The sequence below is a fragment of the Cygnus olor genome, chromosome 3 (assembly GCF_009769625.2).
Source record: "Cygnus olor isolate bCygOlo1 chromosome 3, bCygOlo1.pri.v2, whole genome shotgun sequence".
Classification (NCBI taxonomy): Eukaryota; Metazoa; Chordata; class Aves; order Anseriformes; family Anatidae; genus Cygnus; species Cygnus olor.
In genome coordinates this window covers 114,198,255-114,215,040 of record NC_049171.1, presented here as the reverse complement: position 1 = coordinate 114,215,040, position 16,786 = coordinate 114,198,255, and the positions used below count along the sequence as shown (strand labels likewise).

General features: G+C 41.3%; 1 long non-coding RNA gene across 2 annotated transcripts; it reads left to right on the top strand.

Annotated features, from left to right (window-relative positions):
• Positions 1 to 4,465: 4,465 nt before the first annotated feature.
• LOC121068264 lies at positions 4,466 to 14,865 on the top strand. 2 transcript variants are annotated; one of them, XR_005818762.1, is made up of 7 exons: positions 4,466 to 4,769; positions 5,962 to 6,097; positions 7,159 to 7,335; positions 8,100 to 8,512; positions 10,184 to 10,355; positions 11,448 to 11,546; positions 12,794 to 14,865. It is a non-coding gene; the product is annotated as an uncharacterized LOC121068264 (long non-coding RNA). The 2 variants fall into 2 exon arrangements; XR_005818763.1 differs by lacking the exon at positions 5,962 to 6,097.
• The last annotated feature ends 1,921 nt before the right edge of the window (positions 14,866 to 16,786 follow it).

Here is a 16,786-nt window from a genome sequence, read left to right as displayed (position 1 = left end):
AGCACCGACTGTTTCTCACTTAGGGAAGCTGGCATTCAGCACCCTGTGTCTGCCTTTGCAAGAAAAAAAAATAGAGTTTCTCATCAGCACCACACACACAAAAAAAAAGTGAAATTAATTGAACTGTGGTGAGTGTGACTTGATCTAGGAGCAGCCTCACAAATGAAATTTGGAGCTATGCAACACAGGAAGGAACTAGCACATTAGGTTATAGTAGGACTGACGAATTAGTAAGGATACTCTATCCATAATTTCAGTGAGCTGGGACAGACAGGTAGGAGAGAGGAAGATGCGCACAGGAAAAGCAATATTCAGGTAGGCCAAGATACAGGGACTTCAAAGGGAAAAAAAAAAAAAAAAAAGTCAGCCAAGTTAAGGGAAAAGAAATCTCCTACCCTTGGTTTCTGCCATTTGTCATGCTGCTCGAGTGATTGTGTAGATGATGCACTTTTGCTGAGCTCCTGTTAGGACACCGTAGTTAGAGAAATGAATTGCCCCAGAAGGCCAGAATGAGGTCTTTCAAAGGTCATTATCAGAACTGGTTTCTCATCAATACACTACTTGATTGGAGGAAAAGACTCAAAATTGCAGGGCTTTGATTGCTGAGGGGGAAGCTTTCAACTGCTTCCCGCTGTTCTGTCATTTTGTGCTAACCTCCAACGGCCCTGTTAAACTGATGTCCTGTTTCACATTCACTGCCCACAAATCACTCTTCTCCTGCTAATATAGGAAACAGTCACACATGATAGAAATTGGAGTGGCTAAACACGAAAGCCAGTAAAGAACTCAAAAGCATTTCCTTACTGATCAAGGTGCTGACTCCCCCCCAGAGCACTTCACAATATTCACTTGTGAACTTCGTTCAAAAATACAGAGCCTCACATCTGCCTTAAGCGACTCTTTTGCACAAATACTGCTCCCAAACAGTGCAACGTGAGGCTGATTTCTGTGAGATAGCTAATTTCTTGCAGCTAATTGGAAGGAAAAAAAAAAGACTAGGAGTGATGCAGCTATTCAGGCAACGAGTTGTCATCGCTGACACTGTGTGCCTCTGAGTACTGCTGCTGTGGGCTAGGTCAGCGATGAAAACAGCGCAACAGCCCTGTTTTCTCAAGACAGCCATCCCATGAGAGAGTGCCTGGAGCCAGGAAGTTCTTGGGCCTGAAGAGATGCTAGCAAAGTTCAGAAAGTCTGTGGGGTTATTTCTATTTGGTTCCGATTTTTTTTTATGGGTTTCTGAGCTCACACAGTTTTAGAGATTTGCACATACTTACAGTTTTGCATCCAGAATTGAGTTGCCCTGCCACTGATGGCATTTTACTGAAGGCCGCTTTCATTGCCAGATTAAACTGAAAGAAGCAGACTGGGCATGGAGAGCCCCACTGATCCCATCTATCCCTGCTCTGATGTAGAGGTCTGCCAGCAGCAGAGGGAGGGATAGACAACTGGAAATCCTAAAACAAGAGTGGGTTATCCAGGAATACCCTTAATAAAGGTCTTAAAGGGCTTCAACACAACTGGAGAGGACAGAGCGAGTGAGCACCTTGCAATCTATAGCATTTGTTGTGAGCAAACAAGAAAAATCAGTCCATTTTCCACTGGCCTTCAAATGTTGTTGTTTCCCTTTACTCCTCCATGTGTTTCACCCACTGCAAAAACTGGAGGACTAAACTGAGTGCCTCTGCAAAGCGCCTTTATATCTGCTGATCAAAACTGCTTGGTTTTGGCAGCAGGTATCAGGACAATTGCCACAAAGCCCCACTCTCCTTGGGCAGCCCAGCCCGCAGGCAGGCTCTGTGACCAAAAGATCCCCTTACTGTCCCCAGACTGAGAGAAGGAGCACTGCTGAAAATCAGCACGAGAGTGGCCTCGTATGTAAATCCTTTCTAAAATCTTTGTAAGCCTCAACTGCTTTAGTTCCAGCAGTTCTGCCCATAACAATGAACTGCCAGCCAAAAGGTAAATAGAAATGCAAAAAATCCCCAAAGCAAACACGTTACTGTCTTTTAAAACAAGTCCATTTAAATAATGGGAAGATATATTAAAGAAACAGAATCTATTCGGGTTTATGTTTAAAGATGAATTAATGCAAATAGCACAGGTTTATCCTGAGTTGCTCCCTTGAGAGGATTCACTGGGGAAGCAATTTGTTTCTTTTTAGCTAAGACAGGAAGCTTTGAAGTTAGCGAGTTGTCTGTCTCTGTGAGTAGCCCATTTAATCTTAAGGAAAAGTGTCAAATCCAAGTTGGAGTTGTTAACTACTTGTGTGTCTGTGCGTTGTTGGAAGCACTGGCAAGAAGTCTTCGGCAAGCTGGCGACTGGCAATACAAAGAAGGCTGGAAATGGCACAAAGAATTTCTGGGGAAAAAAAAAAAATATATATATATATAGAGAGAGAGAGACTATTAACAATCCATTTTATTTTATTTTTTTCCAGAGGCAGTCTCCAGAGTTTTAGGGATGTTTGCCTGCTCCATCTCCCCTGGTACTACTTACTGCTCCTTTAGCTGTGCTAACGAATGTGTTTCTGGAGCTTTGCTGTAACTGGATTAGGTAAATGACCTAGGTTTAATTTCTTTTACTTTCAGCTTGGAATATTTTGCTGATTTCATGCATAGGATTGCCCCACGATGGGCTTGCTGGCACAAGTGGGTGGGTGATGAGTTGTGACCAGTCAGGTGATGGAACCAGGTGCCTCTTTCAGGCTGTTTCCGTGCACAGAAAATTTTAAAAGCTGTTGTCTGAAACTGCCATGGGATTCATGTCAGACTCCACCTTCATCCCAGAACTGTTCTTCTGAAACCAATTTTTCCACTCTTTAGCTACAAATCAGACCCTCAGCTATCAATCAGCACAGCTCCTCTGAGCTGGGTTACATGAGCTCTGCACAGTGTCAGCTTTTAGCCCAGAGACACCAGCCTTGGGGCATCAGCTGCAAAGAAAACCTCTGCAGTGTGAGTAGCCTATAAAGCAATCCGGGGAGGTCAGCATGCATCTGAAGATAGCTCAAAACAATAACCAGAGGGAGAATATAAACTGTTTACTGCACTTGGATTTGCACTGAAATCTACTGATGCAAAATTCATAGCCAACATGAATTAATTCACTCCTGATCATTTCCTATAAAAACTCCAGCTTCTCCCCCCTTCCCCTAATGACTTCTGCTCAACAGCTGTGGATTTGCAAACTGAACTGCAGTAGATGTTAACATTTCAAAACAGTGCTAAAAACAGTGAACTGAATTGCCTTTGAAATTTTAAAGTTTCTCCCGGTTATACCAAATTAAACTTGTGATGTTCTTTATGGGCTATACTTAATCTTTGAGCATCTTTCATCTCATTATCACCTGCGTGTGAGGGAGATGCATCATCCCTCTTTTGCAGATGGAAAAAAGAAGCACAACATCTGAGAGAGTCCTGGAAATTGCTCTGATCAGTAGCATGGGCTAAGTCACAAGAAGGCCCTCGCCTTTTCACGGTAGCTGAATCAGCTGCAAGATCTCAGGTTGGTTTTCCCAGCGTACCACAGAATTTAGGTCAAGTTCCCACTGGGGACCAGGCAATGAGATGTGCAAAGCTGCTCCTGCTTTGCAGCAGCTCCTCGGCTGGAGAGGAGAGCTGGGCGCTGCTGTTTAAGATGTTGTTGTCCCTGTTCCTCCTCTGGAGGGTGAGCTGAGGGCTGCAGCTGAGTTAATGGCCTCAACAAATGCATGGTGAAGTCAGTTTATGTAATGACCTGGAATTTATATCTTTGCTCATGAAACAGGAGCTGGTGGCTCTTTTAATGACTAGCGTGTAGTGTAAATACCATCCTGAGCTGAAGTCTTTCCTCAGACAGTCCACGCAAACGCTGATGAAGTCAAGGAGAGCTGGGCTGCTGTCCAAGGACAGAAGGTGGTTGCTTGTGTGCTTAGGATACACCGAAAGCATTAGGAATGAGATGTGAGAACAGAAGAGTAAATAAGCCTATTTACCATGTGGGGAAGGGCTGCCTTACAGACAGTTAGCTGCAAAAGGACTAGTCAAGGACTGCACTCATTCGCCTCTCCCAAAATCACAGGCTCACCCACCCTCTTTCCCCCCCATCAGCTCAGGAATGAGCCCTGTGATACCCCTTAAAAGGGCAGCTCTACAACGAGGAGGTGTAGTCCTGTGTGCTCTGTTGAAAAGATTCCTCATGTGAAGAACTAAAGGCATGACTGGAGATATTTGAGAGTACAGACTTGTAGTCAGAGGAAAAAAAAAAAAAAGCTGCTGTAATAATATTTGTATTTCCATGCTTCTGTAGTTGAAAAGAACCAAGATTATATGTTCATAATGTTTGCTGTAGAAGCCTCTAAGTCAAGTCAAAAGGAAATGAGGTAAAAAGATGTTTTACTGATACTTTTTTTTTTTTCCCTTCAAGTCTGCCTTGCTTTATAAGCTTATGTAAGCAGCTGGTGTAGCAGAGCATCCTGCTTCTAAACTCTGACTTTGGTGTGGCTTCTCTGGTAGCAGCAGCTTTCAGTGCAACTAGCTGCAAGAGGAGCAGCTGGGTTCACCCCTGTGTTCTGGCAAGCTTCAAGGAAATCCATCACACCTGGCTGCAAAGCCTGCGAGGTTGAGGAGAAGAAAGCAGGGATTTCAGTGACTCTGTGCTTGTGTGCGGGATGTGAGCAAAGCTGGTTGCAGTGAATCAATGCAGAGGAACACCAACTGAACACAGGAATAGAGATGAAGAGGATATATAACGTCCTGCAGAATCTTAATATTCCAGAAATAGGGTATCAGGTATGAAGGAAGTAATGGGGCTGGTTGGCAAAGCCTTGGATTATGGGATCTAATGCAAACCGACCCTAACTGGTGGCTACTTCAGGGTTAGAAATGTGTATGAATTTTGTGGCTGCAGTTTACCCTGCAATAGTTAGAGAGCTGTTATATTAATAGTATAAACCAGGTACTGTGCAAATTGGGTGGGAAAAGAGAGCTTGTTTCTCTTGGCTAGAAGAGATCCCTCAAGAAGTGAGATTGCAGGAGCTGTGAGGGGAAGAGAAGAGTGGCACAGGGCCACAGAGTTAGCTGAAGTAGCACCTTCTGTGAGTAAGGCCTTCCCAGCAGAATTAAAAATTCATCAGGCCTAGGACCTTAATAAGCGATTTCAAAAGGAGATGTGGCAAACAGAGCTCAGCAAGGCAGGCAGATCCTGCTGGCCCAAGTGGCTGCAAGCCAGGAGCAGTGGGAGAGTGGGTCCGCACTTCTGCAGGGAAGTTATAAATAAAGGAGCAGTGGGAAAAGGAAGGGGTAAGTCATGAAGCAGCCAGAATTTGTTTAATGTTTCTCAGGATTTAAAGCTAATCACAAGCTAAGTTGACACTCGTGATTCCTCCTCCCACCCCACACCTCCAGGATCTCCTAATTTATAGCCGACCAGGCTCCTGCGCTTTTCATGAGCATGATGTACGTGAAGGGAGCAGCCTAATACCTCAGCTGCTCCAGGAGCCTGACAGTGTTTTCTCACTGCTTCTCCCTCTAATAAATCAAAGTGTTCAAATCTACGGACTGCACAGCCAGTGAAAGTCCTACAGTAGGGAACAGCGGCTGTTTATGCATTTTTACAGCCGTGAATCTCCTGGATGGCATTCCTGCTGACTGAAATGCCTTGCAGCAGTTATATAATTGCAAGCAAAAATTTCACTCTTTTTGCCAAATTGCTGAACTAGAAGGGTTTGCTTACTAAAGGACCAGAGGGAAGAAACTGGAAGGGAGATGCAAAGGGAAGAAGCCGTATAAACTCTTGGGCTGTGATCAGCATTTTGATCGTTTTAGGAATTTGTCAAGGGGAAAAAGGGGAGTTGAGTGGTGAGAGATGGGCGAATAATTAACCATGTATAATTTAGTCAATGAATTTTGCTGATTGAGAACTATCTGCAAATGGGTTCGTGTGTGTATCGAATGTTCTTTAATAGCTCTTTTCTGTGAATAGATTTTGGATTGTAGCTTTATCCTGAGGAGTTCATTTGGGTATTTGATAATTAAATACTGAGGAAGAAGTGAGACTACTAGCATACAGAAAGGAAATCACGGAAATGGTGCATGTGTAGTCTCATTGATTTCTGAAGGTATGAGATAGAGAAAGTTTGTTTGATTTGATCTTTCATGTCTCTCTCTCTAGCCTCTGGAGAGGTCACCTCAAGTTTTGAGAGCAGTGAAATCTGAGGCATTTAGAGTGAATTACCCAGTCCTATCATATATTTGTCTTGCATGAACCCAGCTTTAGGGGAGCTGAGTACCTGTTTGCCTGCACATGGTGATGGGTATGCAATACTCATCTGCAAATCTTGTGCAGACAACCAAGCCTATTTCATTAACTTATTATTACTCTCCCTCTTACCCGCCTCCTATCCCTTCATTAAAGTGATGTACTCCTTCTAGACTGTATTAGAGATTATTTAAAAAGCAGCAGTTTTCCTGAAAATACTTGCAATGGAGCCTAAGCATCATTATTGCAATTAAAGATCTTAGTAACAATCTTTAGTATTAACTTCCAAGGCTCTGAGGAAGACACGGATGTTCTTTAACCTCCCCTCCTTGTGTAACCTTGAGAAGATAATTGCTTAGAGAAGTTTTATTATCCCCATCTTACAGCTAAAACCCATCTGAATGATAAAAAACACTCTTAGTCATGAGGCAAAAGTCTCAGACACATACATCCCCAAATCTGCAATGGGAGTTAGGAGAAAGACTGCTCTGAGTGTCTGACTACAGCACATCACCCATGAAGCTGGTGTTGTAGCAAAATATAGAACACAGTGATCTGCAGATGCTGCTGATGAAGTAAAACTGCAAGGCAAAATAAAAAAAAATAAATGCTATGAAAACACATTGTTTAGGTGAAAGTCTTTACTGGACAAAATGTGGATTTTGAAGTAGCAACTTCAGAAGCTTTGCATCTTTTATTGCATTAGGTCATTTGCATTTTACCTGTTTAATTTAAATTAGTATCCACAATTTATCCCCTCCTTGGGGAGGGGGGAAGTAATTTTGTATTACCAAGTAGCTTTCTCCTGTGAAGTTCCCCCTCCAAGTAGCACGACTGGCTTTTCAGAAAACTCTGCTCAGCTTCTGTGTATGTGTTTGCAGCTCACAAGCAGATTGCTAATGCTCTTTTTGTTTGTTTCAGTGCTTTCACTTAGTGGGTGACGTTCCTGACAGTTTGATTACTTGGAATTTGAGGTGAAAATGCCCAGGCAAAGAGATCAACTCAAGATAGAGAAAAATGAGGAGCACGTTAGAATAAGAAAATTGGACTTTTTGTGAAGAACACAATTGCTTGTTCATATGTTGCTGAAATGCAAAGGTACTGTTAATAACTCTCTGAACCTCAGCTTTTTTAATTATCTTTGTATTTGCCACCTAGGATCACGAGGTAGGGACTTGTGGCTGCAGTGCGTACAACAGACAAAAGCAAAGCTGCTTGATGAAGCATCAAAAGTTTGTGGCACTGAAGTTTCATGCAGCCATTGCTAAATCTTTCATGCTTGAAACAATGATGAGAAATGATTGTCAGCTATGAAACCAAAATCATATTAATCCACCGCAGGGTTGTTGTGTTTTTTTTGGTTTTTTTTTTGCATTTCTTTTTTCTTCAGTTGAAACCATGACCCAGACTAGCACAGTTCACTTACCAACCTCAAGTGCTCTGTCAGGTTTGAAAAAGAATAGAAGTGAGTCAGGAAGGGTGAACGTATTTCATGCTTCATAAATGTATGTTGGGCTGGGAAGAAGAGAATGCCAAAAAATAAAATCAAGCAGGTCAATGCTCGTATACCTCATTCTAATTATCTGTTGCATGTCTTATACAAAGACAGTGTATATGCTGTCTGGATTTCCAAGGGGCATGTTCAATGTAGAGCAGCTGGAATGGAAGCTAAACGTTACTGTAGGCTTTAGTTTCCCAGCAATAGTGCTGCAGGTAATTTTTCTAGCTATAAATAAAATGATCCTTAAAACTGGATGCAAAGAAACAGAAGTTTGGGGGTGATTTGGCTTGCCATCTCCGTCACAATCTAGTCTTAATGAATATCTCATTAGTCATTTCCACACCTGATATTTCCTATGCAGAGACCTCCAGGATGCACCAAAGAAATGGACTAAGTAGAGAGCAGGAAGAAAGATGAAGCTTAAATTATCATCAGCAGCACTGTTTGTCAAGTAGGGTATGCACGTCTGAGGGAGGCTGCATGTGGCTGCTGCTGCTGACAGAGCCCAGGCAGCGTGCTCTGTGCGTGCACCCCATCTGGAGGGACCCGGTGAAAGGGAAGTCCTCAGGCCTGGAGGAGGACAAGACTGTTGCCAGCCTCTTGGCACCGGAGCCCACCAGGACCGAAGCACATTGACCTGCTGTAGCTGTGCAGAAAAGCTGAACTACTCAGAACCTCACTGCTCCATGGGGGCTACTTGTGTGGTTTGTTCCAGGAGCTCACAAGAAGCAAAACCTCTCACCAGTCATGGGAAAGGGACATCAATTTTGCAGTGTAAGTAACTTTCTGTGGCAGTGGTTTTTGTTGTAGGTGAGAAATAGAAAAGAGATGGGTTGGGTACTTCTCTCCTTGGGCATGAAGGAGAGGTCCCATCAACACAGTGCCCTCAGTGGTCCTGCTGTGAGGGCTCTTTCCATCCCCAAGCTATACCAGATGCTGATAGGAATCCGAATCTCCCCTACAGAACTCTGTTTTCATCTCACTGATGAATATTTTTGTTGATCTCCTCCTCCATTCGCTTAGCACAGTTATGTTCTAATATCCTGGTTATAACATGAAGCTGATTAGCATACGTGCACCCAGTCAGCCTCAAACATATGGGAACCTCTCAAAGATTATGTTAATTCCGAGGCGATGCTGCTCGGCGATTAGTCACAAAGTCTGCAGTATAATTTCATAGCTCTGTCTCCCTCTGCTCTCCTTCCTGTGCCTGCTCTGTATTTTTTGTACCACCTCTGGCAGAGAAGCTGGAGGTCAGACAAAGAAAGGAATGAAATACCGTCTAGCAAGAAAAGGTTATAAAGATAAATTGTACCACTCAAATGTGAGGCACTTGCAAGTGTGCTGCGTAGCACAGAGTTCTGCATGTTGATGAGCTGTGTCACTTTACCTGTTTGCAATGCTCCTTCATCTTCTGTTGTTTTGCTTTAGAGCCAGTGATAATGCTGGCATTAAGCCATTTTTATCCCGAAAACTCCAAATGCTTTATTTAGACAAGGCGTGCTCTGCTCCTTGGCTAGAGAGGGCAAACCTGTGCCAGAGCCTTGAGGATTCTTATTTGAGGAAGAGAATCACTTCAAGCAGCTGGATAGGTGGGTACTGTCCTCCCAGCATTAACCACATGTACACAACCTCTTCATTTTCAGACACTTTTTGCTCAGAGGAGGCTTCCTCAGTGCACCTCATAAGCCCATATGTGACAGGAAGCCCTGCATTTCTGCTGGAAACTTCAGAGACTGTGCATCTTGGATGTCAGACAAAGAAGTCTGCTTGCCCTTGCAGATAGCATCCTCCAAAGCCAGTCCCCCTGCAGTGGGAATGTCCTGGATGGCATGGGGAGAAGCACAGGGGTAAAGCAGCTTGACAAGAGCACAAGCCAGCAGCTGGTATTGTTTAGCTTGTGCATCTGTATTATAAGATTTTATATGATTAAGTTGTTCCACAAGGTAGCTGTAACTAAGTTATAAAAAGTCTCATAAATGTTCCAGCTGGTAGGTAGCAGACTGTGAGACGCAGCTGATGGTCAAATGTATACTCTAATCGGTCATGAAAAATTATATTTAATTCACTTAGGTTTACTTGAGAGACTTGAAGCTAAAGGATCAGCCAAAATACCCTTCAATTCTGAAACTTTTTTGGCCCAGTTCCTAAACTCTGAATACCCAAGAATTTCATATTTGACATTTCAAGCCAGGACACATCTGATCCTTGTGGCTTAAACCTTCAGTAATTATATAAATGAACTAACAAAATGATTTGCTTCTACACTGATGTTCCTTTTATCTACATAACTTTCCTAGGAAAGCACTGGAACTGTAAGTAAAGGACCTCATGTTATAAGCTTCTGTTTTCAGTCTCAGGGACTTTTAGTTTGGTAAGCCTTTCCTGAAGATGTCTGACTTTATTTTTTTTTTTTAATTTTTATTTAATCTTCCTTGCAAGCAGGTTTGTTCTGAGAGCTGTTTTACCGAAGATGTGTCACTGAAAACTGGTACTGTGGACAGTATAGCCTGCTGAATCTGGTCCGAGTGAGAAACAGCTTTCCTCTATCAGCACCATCTCGTCTATGTTGTATGTGAATCAGCAGCACCTAAAAGACAAGAAGTAGTGTGCTTTGGTGAATAAAAGGATTTTTCTTGCTTATTGTGGTAGGGGGAAGCATCCACAGGAGCAGTTGCCCTTCAGAAATTAGGTTTACCATGTCGTAACTTGTTTGTGCTTCTATCCTGGTGGTCTTTGAGGAAGCTGCATTCTCTCCTACCCAAGCACACTGCATCCCCTGCATTGCTGCCTCACCTCCCACAGTCTGGGTTCCTGGTGTTGGCAGTTGCATTTAAGACGAATGTATAAAGAAAGCAGAGCATCTTTCAGGCACGTGGGGAAGAACAGGTCTCCACCTCATTTTTGGTGGCACTGATAACCCCAGAGAAGGTGTGCTCCTTGCTGTTGGTCTCCTCTTCTGGGTTTGGTTTTGTTGCAGTGGAAATTAGTCAGTGTTGCTGTAAATATCCTAAGATTATAATGAATAATAATGATACAAGCCCCTATTATACTGTAAATTTCAAGCCTTTCAGCAGCAATGAAAGAAGAACTGGGGGCTGAGGGAATTGGGGAGAAGCACAGGTTTGCCCTGTTGATTGTATTAAATTCTTTGGGTTGCGTTCTCCTGTCGTCATCTCTCTCTCCTGTCTGCCTCCGTTGTGGAAACTCAATATTCACCTTGGCTATGCCCACATTATCAAGGCCTGAAGTGCAATGGGAATAGGTTGGTGGAGTGAGACTACTGGTACTGGGACCACTGTGCTATCGGGATTGCAAGTGGGGTTACTCCAGGCTGGTAGTCTTATGTATTAAATGTTCCTTCACAGCTGGGCCATGTTAACCACCCTACTGGAGCATGTCAAGAAAAGCTCCCATTGATTTATTCTTCACAAAAAAATTGCTTTCTTTATAATGCTTTTTCTTTGTGGAAATAGCCTCATTTAAAGTGTTAAAATTTGCAGAGAAAATTGAATCTATTTTTTTTCTTTTCTTCATTAAAGTCTCAATCAAAAAGCACTTAGTTTTCTGTCCTAACAAAAATGGAAGAGCAAAATAACATAACAGGGGTAGCAGATGCCAGGCACATATTCTGCCAATACCCACAGTCTTCAGGATGGGCAAATATTTTTCTGCATTTAAAAGTGTGTATTTTCTGTTACTTTCACAGGAATGCACTTTCAGGCTTTATATCTTCTCATACCAGTGGACAGTCCAACGTGCCTTAAGTGATTGTTCAGAATACTTTATAAAAAGAAAAATAAATCAGGTAATATGTCCTAATCAGGTCTTGTCCTGAACTCATTGCCGTCTTAAGACCTTAAGTGAAAAAATATTTTTTTCCCCTTTCATTACACTTTTTATCATTGGAGAATATAACTCTGAATGTTGTTGCTTCTGTAAAATCCAGTCCCTCTTCTAAATCCTTGGCCTCAGTTACGCTGCAGCAATGATTAGAGTTTCTACCTCCAGTTTTGTCTAACCACTGAAAATACCTTCTTTCTTAGAAAAAAAAAAGTGTGTGTGTATATATATATAGATAGATTTAAGAGAGTTTTTCATTTAAGACAATCATTTAAGAAAAATTAAATGAAAAATCCAGGATGGACTCTTTCTGTTTCACATTCAGGAAAAAGCTTAGTTTGGAAAATGTTATCCAGAAACATGAAAGCTTTGAAAAGCTCTTGGAGTTTTTATTAGAAGCTGGTTGTTATACTCAGAGAACCAAACAAGAATAAATGATCAAAGACAAAGCTTTATTCTTGGAGACCTCATTGTCTAAATAGAAAAACTGGGGTAGGAGGGAAAAGTTTTGCTGCCATCACTGTTGCATCAAATTCAAGGTTAATATTCTGCAAAGGAATCACAATAGTAAGGAAAACTTAAGTTTTCATCCCAAAGCAAGGAAATTAGTCAACTAAGAATACAGAAACACTAGATGTTCCATATCAGATAGACCTATGGATTTTTTAATTCAGTATCCTCTCTTTTAGCAGAGCCAATTCCAGCTACGTCAAAGATGGTTTAAGAAATTTCACAGTAGGCAATTTATAGAAAAATGTGCCTGCACAGATTTTCTGGCCCTCGTTGTTCAGAGCTTGCTTTCTGCTATTCTACCTGTTATATTAAATATGTATTCATGTGTGTATACAAACAAAAACCCCTCTAGGTGTTTTGTTTTGTGACACTTTTTTTTTTTTTTTTTCTTTTTCACACTTGTTTTGGAGGCCTGCTCTGCTGCTGACCCAATTGCTACTTTTTGGCATAAACTCCTCAGGCAAATAATGCACTATAGAAGAGAGCCTCTCTTCCAGTTGCCTGATTTAAAAATGAATGAATTTAGTTGCCTAAATTAATTTTACTGTTTTCTAGTTGTTATAGTAAAAGTTGAGTAGAGATGCTCATGTAACCTTCATGAAATTTGCATTTTTGCTTCTATTTCCAAACTACTGTAAGAAACCTATCCTTAATTTAATTTTTTCACTTTAACTTTTTTTGTCTTGAATATTTCAACAGCTGACTGAAATTTTAATGAGAGGCATAGAGAGAAGAAAACCAAACAAATTTAGCCGTATCAGAGGGAAGCAAGTTCATTTTCCCCCACTAGAGAACTATCTCCCAGCTCACACCTGGTGGAAAGATCGTGAGTTTCAGCGCTGCAGATGAATGTTTCTGGCCTGGAATGATTTCACCTATCTGAAAAGGGAGTTAAGTGTTTGTCAATTTTGTCTAAACTGCCAGGTTTTCCTAGAAATAGTGTTCCAGGTTTTCATAAGCCTGGAGACATTTTTGTCATTTCAACCTCGTTTAGTTTATTATATCCTGCCAGCCATGTCTAGATAAACTGTAATGAAGGCTGCTGCCTCCATTACAAACCCACATCTACTCTATCAACAAGCTTTCAGTACCATGACCATTATAAAAGCTCTAAAATTTGATCTGCCATTGATGATAGGCAAGTTTCAATTTGTGGCTACTAGCCTGCACAAAATGATCTACAAATGGCATGTTGCAGGCCGTTATTTTGTATCCTGCAGGATGGTGTGGAAGTCCTCTCCCTTCCCTTCAAGGTGAAGGTCATTTCACCAGATCAGAAATTGCTATTGCTCTAACTGACATGGGGAACTATACCAGAAGCTTAATTTAAAATAAAAATAGAGGCAGTAGAATAATGCTGCATGCCCATTACTTTCCTGTCATTTGACAAAAACATTAATTTCTCACTGAGCTAGAAACCAAGACCAATTCTTAAGAGAACAGCACATTTGAGAATGTGCTTCTTTATTGTTCAAATTGGTGGATCAGTCCTCAGACAAGTCCTCCTTTGATTTTTATAAGAAATATTTTCTCCTTTTTTCCACTCCTGCTTTGCCCTGTTTAAAGCAGCAAAGTGCTTACGGACCACCTTTGTACAGCTTTTATTTTCACCGGGCTTTCCTGAGACTGTAACCGCTCAATATTACAAATCCATGAATCCTAACATTGATGAATCTGGTTCTTGAAAAGCATGAGTTGCAATGGTTAGCTAGCTGATTAAACCAAAATAAAGTGCTACCTTGAGGGCTTGAAACAAGTGCCCTTTGGAAGATTTAATTTCATGATCTCACTAATGGGTGTTTTGTAGGTTCAGTGTACATCCTATGCACGTATCTTTTAAATCACTGCAGATTGCATATTGGTTTATATTGTTATCACAAATTAGCTCTACAATATCAATTTCTTTGATGCAGGAAACTCTGAACAGAATCGTTTGCATTTCTGTTTGAGTGACCTGGAGACAAATATAATGAAATGAATAGCCTTTTAATTTAATTGGCTTCCAATGTGAGTCTGAGAATAGAAAGCACAATACATTGCACAGTTACTGTAGAAACGGTTGAGGTCAAAAGCTCAGCATGCAGACCCTACATCAGTCACCACTGCTCTTGTGCAGTAATTTTTTTTAATTTTCACTGCATCTCCATCAGACCCCAGGAAGCCAGATAATTCAGCTTTAGTATTCCAAGTGGAAGTGCTGGGTCGTTTGTCACCGGTCAGATCATGCTATGGAATCCATTTAAAAAAAAAAGCTGCCAAAATGAAAAACTACGTTGTATCAGTGCTCTTGTATATCACCAACAAGAATACAATCAGGGGAAAAAAAAAAAAAAGTGAACAGGAAAAATCTGTTTTCTTCTCATAGAAGAAAAGAGGACAGAACAAGGCAAGAAAAAGTGGTACAAAATGGATAATAGTCTGCCAAGAAATCCTTTTTCAAAAATGTCTTTCTATTACAGATTACAGACAGTTAAGATTTATGTGCTATTTATTGGAGCCAGCCTTACTGAAAGCAATGCAAGCAAAAATGGAGATAATATCTTAGTAATATTCAGAACTCCTACGTCCTTTTAAGTGTAGAAATAAAGAGATACAGCTCTTGGAAAACTTAAGGTAGCCAGGGAGCTCCTCGATGAACACACAAACCCTTCCACACAGTGCTAAATGTAGAAAAGGGACTTTACTATTTTGGGACTGGCTAGTGTGAGATCTGTGCTCCTTTTTCAGCCTGAATTCATTCACCTGTATGCAAAAAAGTTCAGAACTTCTCATCTGTGTCTGAGCCCATATGCTTATGTTGGTACATAAATAAATAAATAAAAGGGATCATGTTAACCTCTCTTTTAATTTTTGGACTGTTGATTTTTTAAAACCACAACAACTCTTTTTCAGAACTCATCCATGAAAGGCTTTTGGCACTTTTGATATTTCCTATTACAGCACTAACTTATTACAGGTTACTGTATTGTTATTGACTTATACTGTTTCACATTTGTGATTTAAACCTATAACTGCTTTGCCAGATTGTGTAAGCACGGAGAGTCCTCTCTTGTACAACAAAGTTTTCAGCTGCTGTGGAAAGAAGCAGCAGTAACGTGTTAAGGTGCCTGAAAGGAGATGCTTACCACACCTTTCAAACCCTTGTGTTTCCCATCATGCTAACAATGTAGGTGCCTCAGAAAAGCGTCGATTTCGATATTAACATAAAAGAATCTATGCAAATGGTTTTCAGGCTTTCCCAGCAGCAAGGCTCCTCGCTACCTGTCTTTGCTTCCTGCAGAATTTAGGTGGGACATGCTGACAGAGATAACTTCAGACTTGATCCTCTGAAAGATGTGCTTCAGGAGCAGCATGTTAGCTATGCTCCCAGGCAGCAGCATAGGCATCCCATGAGCAGTCTGCTTATTTTGGCTGTATTAATTAGCACTAAGAGAGAAGCAGTCTTGTGACCAGAAGCTGAAAGCCAAGTTCCCCAGGTAAAGACATGGTGGTTGGGACGTTTGTAACAGGGCTGCCTCCCAAGAGCGGCTACAGTAGGCAGGGATGAGCCTCTGCAGAGAAGGCAAAAAGGGGAAATGTTTGGAAGAAGTTTTTTATGATTATCTCTGGTGATGGAGTGTCTTGGAGCAGATGTGCAGAAGAGGTCTAATCTAAATATAATGCTGCATTTGGTTTGATTTAGGCATAGAAGTATTTGAAGTGCTTGCCTGCATTGAGGTGAACAAGCCAGTACTTGGGTTTTTTTGTGTCATCACAGCGAGGTTGTCCTGAGCCAACACAGTATTGCAGGTTACATGGAAGTTTGACAGCTAATGCACTCAGACACGTTGGGTGCACCCAACACACACAGCCTACATTGTCTGCTGTGGAAACAAACTATTTAATTGCCTTCAGGCTGCTGTAAATGTGAATGGGTAGCCATAATGTGGACTCCTGCAGGCTGAGTCCTCTGTCTTGAATTTACACCCTTAATTAATTTGAATTGATTTCTCGCAAGTACTGTCATGCAGACAACCCTCAAATCAAAGATTTTAGGCTCCAGTTTAACTCCGTTTAAAAAGGTAACTGGGGAGAAAATGAAAGGAAAGCATGACAAGGGGGATTTTTAAGGCAAAAACCTTCAGTGATCTGCTGAAAAAGTGCAATCACTAGGGTGAACTTGAGACAGATGGGATGATACTGTGCCTGCAAGGTAACGTTGCATAATGTTACCCACCTTTCAAATAGTTTTGAAGTCTGCTATGTTTAACCAGGTCTGAAAAAAAAAGTACTTGTCACTTTAAAACATATTAACACTACAGGTAAAACTGTGCTTTTCCCTTTGATAAGTGATATTCCTCAGACAGTATTGGAATGGGAAGCAAAGATTTTCCTTTTTTCAATATTCAGTTCTAACTGTTGAGAAATTCTCATCTTCTGCTGATGAAGCCAAGCTTTGCTTAAGATTGTTTTCCCCAAACCTTGCTTAGTCCCCTATTTCTAAGTATTCAGCCTTTCAGAGGAAATCCTGGTGTAGTATCTTTGAATATTTACCAGGTGGCATCAAGTAACCCAGTGTTGTTGCCTACCTGTAGAGAAAAGCTCTCTGTGGAAGCAGGTTTAATAATTATACAGAAAAAAGAACATGTTTTCCTGCAATATGGAATGATTCACACCTGGCCTATCCTCTCTCTGCAGTATGCTAAATAATAC